Source organism: Myotis davidii, unplaced genomic scaffold, assembly GCF_000327345.1.
Source record: "Myotis davidii unplaced genomic scaffold, ASM32734v1 scaffold441, whole genome shotgun sequence".
Classification (NCBI taxonomy): domain Eukaryota; kingdom Metazoa; phylum Chordata; class Mammalia; order Chiroptera; family Vespertilionidae; genus Myotis; species Myotis davidii.
Genome location: NW_006291818.1, coordinates 2132323 through 2141468, shown reverse-complemented (window position 1 = coordinate 2141468; position 9146 = coordinate 2132323). Strand labels below are relative to the sequence as shown.

The following is a 9146-nucleotide window of genomic DNA, read 5'->3' as shown; positions in this document are numbered from 1 at the left end:
AAAGTCACCCTGCCAATAACATTTATTTTCCTTTTGTCCTCCTATTCCTTTTCTTCTTTTACACCAGTGTGTGGCCCAGTGACTTCATTTCTTCTCCCTCTTAATGAGCTTTCAACAAGATTCCACAACCCTGACTGAAAGCCAGGCAGACCCATATCTAGGCTCCACGGTTTCTGAGACTTAATTTTGTTTTTATATTTTTCAACTTTCCATCATTCTGTCACATTGATGCGAGTCCTCTCTCCCTCTTCCTGTGAGCTTTCAGCGGCTGCTCTTTGAGCATGCTCCCCTGCCCCCTCAACTCCTTCCTTTCCTGAGCACACTTATCCTCTCTTGAATAAGGAAAGGTCAGGAAAGTGTTTAGTTACCTGTAGGGTTAAGTGCTTTCTAATACCTAACTGAACCCCTCCTACTACCAAATTAGACCTGTATCCTATATTGTTGATATAAGTAATGTTTTGATGATCCTTTTTCTCTTCTCAAAAGTAACTCCTGTTCATCTGTAAAACACACACTCACACACACACACACACACACACAGCACTTTAAAAATACATATCACCCAAAAAAGAGCTGGGACTCACCCATCATCCAACCATCCGGAAATACCCACTATGAATACTTTGGTACGTGTACTTTCTTTTCAGCTCTTCTGTTATGCATATGGATTGTGTACACTTTTTTCCCCCACTTGTGAGCATTTAATGACCTTCCCTCCATGTGGCTTCAAGCTGCCAGGTCACAGGCTCCCCCAACACCCTTGATCTCCTCAGCTCTTCTGCTGAAGAACTTGGCCTTCACGATGACAGGCCGCTTTGGGAGCTTTCCTTCCCCAGCACTTTGCAGTAGCACAATTGCACTGCATCAATGATAGGAGCGGCTCCAGTCTTGTGTTTGGCAGCGTTTACCCAGGTCTGCTCATTGACCAAAGCCCACAGTTTATAAAGGTTGACCATTGGGCAGAAGCTCTGGTTCCTCTTTAAGTGGTGATGCCTTATACTAACTTTCCCAAAGTAACCGGTGATATTTGTTTACGTTGATCCTGTGATGATGCAAGCCACCAGCATTACCTCGGCTTCCTGTGCTTGCTGATGTGGCCGTGGCTGTGGCTCACATGGCACAAAAGTCTGGATGGCATGTCGGTGGCCAAGATGAAAAAGGGAGGCCTCTGTAAAGTCTTGCCTGTGTACATTTTTGATGGTATCATTCTGTGCATATTAGTTTGAACTTGTGAACTCTCTCCTCAAGGTACACAAATATTTCCCTCCTCTTGGAGTTATATAACACTCTTTACTAAATCACCTTTTACTGTTCACATTAAAATGATATCAACAAACAGAGATTCTGGTCCAGATGATGGCATAGGTAAATGGGGTACTCACATCCTCCCACAACCACATCAAAATTACAACTAAACTACAGAACAACCATCATTCAGAACTGCCTGAGATCTAGCTGAGCAGAAGTCCTACAACTAAGGATATAAAGAAGAAGCCACATCAGAACTGGTAGGAGGGGCAGAGACGCAGAAAAGACTGGTCTCACAACCGTGGGTTATCTCACCTGAGGAGCAAGGGGTCCCAGCCCCACACCAGACACCAAGCCCAGGGTCCCAGTGCCAGGAATATAAGTCCCATAAATTTGGTTGTAAAAACCAGTGGGGATCATGGCTGAGTGAGATGGAGGCTGCTGGAGTCCCATGCATTCCTCTTCATAGGCCTGCACATGGCCTTACTCAGAATCACTCCCTCTGAGCTCCAGTCCTAGACAGCAGCTCCAAAGACACCAGGGACATACAGGGAGAAACTGAATTGCCTGGCATCAGGGCAATACATGGAGGGGAAGCTTTCTCACAGACTGAAGTGCTGGCATTGTTCCTTTGCTGAGCCCTCCCTCCACAGAGCCAGAGGTGGGTGCCAAATCTCAGTCTCCATCACTATTCACTTTGCCCTGGTGATTCCCTGTAACCCCTGCCCCACCCAACTTGTGGGCCCACCCAAACCATGTCCAATGGTTTTTCCATACAAATGGCCTATCTTACCTCATGCTTTAGACTTTCCTAAAATCTCTCAAACATGTAGCATTCAACCTCAGCATGCCCCGCATCTCTTGTTAAGTGGCACCTCTTCTTGATTCACTGCTTGGCCTCTCCTGGGCACCTCCAAGACCAGCACAAGTTGCAACTATCTGTGTAGCTCATGACAAGTGGCCCTGGACAGGGCACAGGTGGTGGCTGACCTTGGCCTGTACCTCCCGGGAGGCCCCAGAGCCAGTGCACGCAGTGAACAGCTTCAGATCATGCCAGAGCATCACCAAACCACCTCCATAAGCAACACATTCAAGGGGCAGACTCAGTGGGTACCAGAACCTGCTCAAGTAAGTTCTGCTCCCTGGAGTCAGCCCCTCCACAGCTGATCCTCCACAGTGGTTGCAGCTAATCCTTGCAGCTACTCCTGGGGTAAATCCCTGCCATTGAGGTGCCAATAGCATTCAAGGCTCAACTAAAACAGGAGGGTGTACACAGATAGGGGTGCACACCAGGGGCATACCTGAAGTGCCCAGCTTGGGTGATTGGGCAGGCTGTGCCACTGGACCCTCCAGGAAACCTACTATATAAGGTCAATCTACTAAGTCCAGGAGAGTTGTAGCTCTAGCTAATACATAGAAACAAACACAGCCCAAATGAGGAGACAAAGAAACATATCCCGAATGAAAGAACAAAACAAATCTTCATAAAATAACTAAATAAAATGGAGACAAGTAATCTATCAGATGGAGAGTTCAAAACACTGGTTATAAGAATGCTCAATGAACTTAGGGGAAGAGTAGATGAACTGAGTGAAAACTTTAACAAAGACATTAAAAATGATAAAAACAGAGATAGAAACAGAAAAAGAACTGGTCACAAATGAAGAATACATTAACTGAAATGCCAAATACATTACAGTGAAACAACAGTGGAGTAGATGAAGCAGCAGATCAAATCAGCAATTTAGAAGATAAGAAAATAGAAAACATTCAATCAAAACAGCAAAAAAATTTTTTTTTAAAGTGAGGATAATATAAGGAGCCTCTTGGACAACTTCAAACATACTAAAATTCACATGATGGGAGTGTCAGAAAGAGAAGAAAGAAAGATTTTGAAAACTTATTTGAAAAAATAATGACAGAAAATTTTCCAAATTTGGTGAAGGAAACAGACATACAAGTCCAGGAAGTGCAGAGAGTCCCCCAAAAAGCCCACACTAAGACACATCATAATTGAAATGCCAAAGGTTAAAGACAAAGAGAAAATCTTAAAAGTAGCAAGAGAAAAAACAGTTATCTATAAGGAAGCTCTCATAAGACTGATTTCTCAAAAGAAACTTTGCAGGCTAGAAGGGATTGACAAGAAATATTCAAAGTGATAAAAAGCAAAGACCTACAACCAAGATTAATCTACCCAACAAAGCTCATTTAAAAATCAAAGGACAGATAAAGAACTTCTGAGACAAGAAAAAGCTAAAGGAGTTCATAATCACCAAACTGGTATTATAAGAAACATAAAGGGGTCTTCTTTAAGAAGAAAGAGGAAAAAAAGATTGAAAAAAAATGAATAATAAAATGGCAATAAATATGTATCTGTCAACAATTAATTTAGAAGCTACTAGATTAAATGTTCCAATCAAAAGACATATAAAGGCTGAATAGATAACAAAACAAGACAATTACATATGCTATCTACAAAAGACTCACTTCAGATCAAAAGACACACATAGACTGAAAGTAAAGGGATGAAAAAAGATATTTCACAAAAATTGAAAACTAAAACTTATTTCAAGTAAAAAGTATATCAAGATTGTAAATGTACTTAATGTACACTTAAAGTGCTTAAAATGGTACATTTCATGTTATGTATATTTTACTACACATTAAAAAAACTAGCTGTAAAAAATAAATGATATCAATATTGTTCACAATTAGTCACTTAATATATTATACTAGAGGCCCAATGCACAAAATTCATGCAAGGGGCTGGGCCCTTGCAGCCCTGGCTTCATCCAGAAGGTCGTTCAGCTGTCTGATTTAATTAGCATATTACCCTTTTATTATTATAGACTAGAGAGGCCTGGTGCATGAAATTCATGCTCTTGGGGTGTGTGTCCCTCAGCCCAGCCTGTGCTCTCTCGCAGTCCTGGGAGCCCTCAGGGGATGTCAGACTAATGGCTTAGGCCCGCTTCCCTTAGCTCTGCCACAGAGGCTGGAGAGGCTCCCGCCACCACTGCTGTGCTCGCCAGCCATGAGCCCGGCTTCTGGCTGAGAGGCACTCCCCCCTGAGGGAGCGCACTGACCACCAGGGGGCATCTCCTGTGTTGAGCATCTGCCCCTGGTGGTCAGTGTGCGTCATAGTGACCAGTTGTTCCTCCGTTCAGTAGATTTGCATATTACCCTTTTATTATATAGGATACTGCATTTCACTTTTGCCACTATGCTTTTTATTTTTTCCTAGAGTCAGTAATTGCCTGTGTTTTCTTTTCCTATTTGCTTAGTATTTATGGAACTGATCCCAAACCTTCAAGTAGAACTATAAAATCTAAATCAGTACGAATACATCAGTTGTTTTTTTTCATTTGTTTTCTTTTTGCAATATTCCTTTTAGAGTTTTAGAGTCTTCCATAACCTTACTGGAAGCTCAGTCTGGCTTTGTTTCCATCTTGGAAAGTCCTTTCACCTCTTTTCTATCTTGGATCTCATGTGTCCTGAACCCCAATATTCTTTACTTGTTTTCCAGCCTTGATGAAGCATACTTGAGTAACTTCCTAAAGAACTTTGCATGAAAGGTAAATTTTTTGTGCTCATAAACAACTGAAAATGCTTTTATTACAAATTACCCTCACTTGAGTGGTAGTTTGTCTGGTTAAAAAAATTGACATTGCAAATAATTTTCCTTCAGAATTTTGTAGGCCTTGTTCCATTGTTTTTTGCTTCCAGAATTGCTGTTGACATATCTGCCATTCTGATTCTTAAAACTCTGTGTGTTATCTGGTTTGTTTGGGGCTTTTATTTTCTTAAAAAATTTTTTTTTGCCGAAACCGGTTTGGCTCAGTGGATGGAGCCTCGGCCTGCGGACTGAGGGGTCCCAGGTTCGATTCTGGTCAAGGGCATGTACCTGGGTTGCGGGCACATCCCCAGTGGGAGATGTGCAGGAGGCAGCTGATCGATGTCTCTCTCTCATCGATGTTTCTAACTCTCTATCTCCCTCCCTTCCTCTCTGTGAAAAATCAATAAAATATATTTTAGAAAAAAAAAATTTTTTTTATGCTTGGAGATCTGACGTTCCACAATGGTATGCCTTGATAGAGGTCTTTATTTATTCAGTGTGCTGGCCACTTGTTATGGCCTTTATGTTCTTTCAGTTTGGGAACTTGTACCCTTTTGTTCTGGGTAAATTTTGTGTTTCTGTGATCATTGCTGTCCTCCATTTTGTTTTTCTTTGGGGAACGTCTGTTATTCAGCTATTGGCTCTCTTGGACTGATATTCTTATCTTCTTGTATTTTCTTTCCTCTTTTTTGGATATGTTGTTATTTTTTAATAATTAGAAACCGTATCACTTCATTTGTTATAGTGAGTAATAAATGGGAGACAATCATCCACGAGGGCCCCAGAGAGCTTTTCCATCCACCAAATAACAGAAAGGATAAGCCTCTTCCCAACCCAGGCCTTTGGTAAACTTTGTGTTTCGATCTCTGTTCTCCCACCCACATCAGTCTGCTGCTTCCAGAATGGAACTCTGCCTTCAAATCTCATTCTCGTTGGGAGGCTGGTCCATCAGCGGGCCTTGTTAACAAAATGGAGGTTTCTAACTTAACTGAGAACCCTGGACAAGTTTTGATCTCAGCCTCATCCCAAGGCCCATGAATGTTTTTTTAAAAAAGCTGCAGGTGAGTGAGGTAGAAAAGGCCGAGACAGGAGACGGACACCAGCAGAAGGGCAGAGGGTGTCTCCCACACACGAATGGACAGCAGGCCTTTCAGACGCAAAAGTAAAAAGAAAGTGACCCCACATAGCTGTGAGGAGTACATGCCGTCAGTCTCTTCTGTAACATGAGCCACAGGGAAAAAATCTGGATGGCAAATGTTACCATGATGAAGGCATGCAGGAACCCAGGCAGGCATGAGGCAAGGCAGATAGAAGCAAAGATGGCCATGTTCAAGGACAGCGTGCTGGACACAATGGCATCACTGGTGCCCTAGTCAAAGAGGGTGAGGTGGCCGAAGAGCATGAAGATTGACATGGCGCCCTTACTGGTTTGGCTCAGTGGATAGAGTGTCGTCCTGCAGACTGAAGGGTCCCAGGTTCGATTCCGGTCAAGGGCATGTACCTTGGTTGCGGGCACATCCCCTGTGGGGAGTGGGTAGGAGACAGCTGAATCAATGTTTCTCTCTAATCAATGTTTCTAATTTTCTATCCCTCTCCCTTCCTCTCTGTAAAAAAATCAATAAAACATTTTTTTTAAAAATAGATTGACATGGCATAGATGGTATCAGTGCTCACAGACTGTCAGGGTCTTCAGTACTGGGGAAATCCCATATGTGAAAGTCATAAAGTCAGTGGGTTTGCCCACTTCTGAGTCCTTCAGGGAGATCAAACAAAACATAGGCAATCAGTGAAGCCAGGTTGGTCCCAAAAAGCCAATGGCGGTGGTAGGGGGTGGTGGGGGTAGGTTACCCTTGTCCATATACTAGAAAAACACACAGACACTACATAGCTGCTTATCAGCATGCTGGATGCAAATACCACAACCCAATATTGATATTTCCCGTCATATTTCCTGGAGCTTTTCCAGGAGCCATTGGTCCACATAGCTATCAGGAAAGGGCTGTTGCTGCTATAAGACCTTCTGTCGCCTGGAGTGAGTTACAGGTTAGACACATTATCTTTCCCTCCAACTCAGGCCAGTTTAACTTCCCTTGTAGAAATCAACATGGTTCTTGTTCTTCATAAAGGTTTGAAATCAGACCTCTCTGGAAATTCCATGCTTGCTGTGGTTGATATATGCTGACCTTCCCTTGCTTTCAAAGGCAGCCACCCAGGCTGGGCCTGCAACAGATGAGTTTCTTCTCTGAGGCAGGACAGCACAGTACAGGCAAGGTCCCGCCGCGTGACCGAGAGGGGGTGGCCAGCGGCCTTCTTCCTCCTCTTTTCCATTGCTTGCTTTTTGTATTATTCTCTGAGACCTTTCCTCGACCACCTTCCAATTCTTGTATTGAATTTTTCCATGGCTGTTCATTATCCACAAAATTTCTTTTCTTTCCTTTCTTTTTTGATTATTCTTTAAATAAAAGGCAATTCTTTTGTGTGTCATAGAAACTGAAGCTATTAATGACTTTTTAATTTTTTTTGCTTCCCTAGGTGGTGTTTCTGAGGGCTTTTTCTTTGTGTGTGTGTGTGTGTGTGTGTGTGTGTGTGTGTGTGTGTTGTTTGGGTTTTGTTTTGTTTGTTTTTGTAATTTCTTTGTTTTAGTCTCTTGGTTGGAAGCATTCCTCAAATATCTGATCATTTTCTCTGTTCATATTTAAGGAATCACTTAAAAACGGATTTGGTTAGATGCTCGGTGTGCCTGAATGACCCTTGCTGACTGATGGGTTCTCTGCTATAACATAAAGAGGACCACAGAACCTAACTGCAAGTATTTTCTCTTAAACTGATCAACTTTGCTAGAGGAGAATCCTCCATTCTCTTGTTTATGGGATAGAGACCTGACTACCAGCTTAGTGTGTAGTCTTATGCATATACATGTGTATATATATATGTGTGTATATACAACACAAATAAAAAATGTGTTATATTTTCTTAACAGAGAAAGGAATTAATTATATATATATATATATATACTTTATTTCATACTTTACATAATGTTTTCTACAATGTGTTTTTCACCTAACAATATATCTAAGCTATCTTCCCATGTCTGGGTGCATAGCAATACACAGGAATATAAAATGGATGCCTAGAATTTCATATAATATATGAACCACAATTTACTTAAATTGTTTCTAATTGATGATCATTTGGGTATTTTTTTTCTATAACAACATTGCAATTGTGTCTCCATCTTTCTGTACTTGTGTAAAGAATATCTTTACAATAAATTTTTAGAAGTATAATGGCTTGATCAAAGAGAGTAAATATTGAAAAATTTTATCACTTTTGCCAAATTACTCTCCAAGAACAATATACCAGTTCATAGTACTACCAATGGTATGTAAGAGTAACTGTTTACATATATTCTTGACAATTCCGGATATTGTTAACCTTTTTCAACTTTGCATTTTAACAAGATTTTTATTTATTTATTTATTTTTAAATATATTTTATTGATTTTTTACAGAGAGGGAAAGGGATAGAGAGTTAGAAACATCGATGAGAGAGAAACATCGATCAACTGCCTCCTGCACACTCCCTACTGGGTATGTGCCCGCAACCAAGGTACATGCCCTTGACCGGAATCGAACCTGGGACCCTTGAGTCCGCAGGCCAACGCTCTATCCGCTGAGCCAAACCGGTTAAGGCAAGATTTTTAAATGTATACTTAGTTCTAGGTATAATATATATTTCTTTAATTATTAGTGAGGTTAAATCACTTTTACTATTTTTATTACCCATGTGCATTTATCTTAATATAAACTTTTCCTTTAAATTCTTTGTACATTTTTCTATTGGGTTATTAGTCATTTTTTATTGAATTGTTCAATTTTTCTGTACATTGAAGAAATTAGGCCTTTGCTCTATTATTTGCTCTGTTTGACTTTTAAAAGTCTCTTTCTAGTTTTATTGTTTTCCTAATGGAAATTTTAAATTTATATGTATATTTTACTTTATGGTTTGAGTTTTATGTGAATCTTTGAAGAGCCTTCCTTACTCTGAGATGATTAAAAAAAAGGCATTCACTATGTTTTAGCAAGTGTTTCATACTGGTTTTTATTATACTGAGGCGCCATACTTTACTGAAACAATCCTCTGTTATTAGACCTTTATGTTGTTTTCCATTTTCTGAAGGTCACGTCCTCTTGTTTTGTCTTGGACTCCCTCAGAAACTGAAAAACAATAGTTCTATGTATTGTTTACAGAGTCTTTATGTAAATAAGTAAAAGTTTTTCTCCTC

The 9146-nt window shown here is 40.7% G+C and overlaps 1 pseudogene; it reads right to left on the bottom strand.

Moving 5' to 3' along the window:
- Window positions 1–5784: 5784 nt before the first annotated feature.
- Window positions 5785–6905, bottom strand: LOC102759306 (annotated as a pseudogene).
- Between the last annotated feature and the right edge of the window lie 2241 nt (window positions 6906–9146).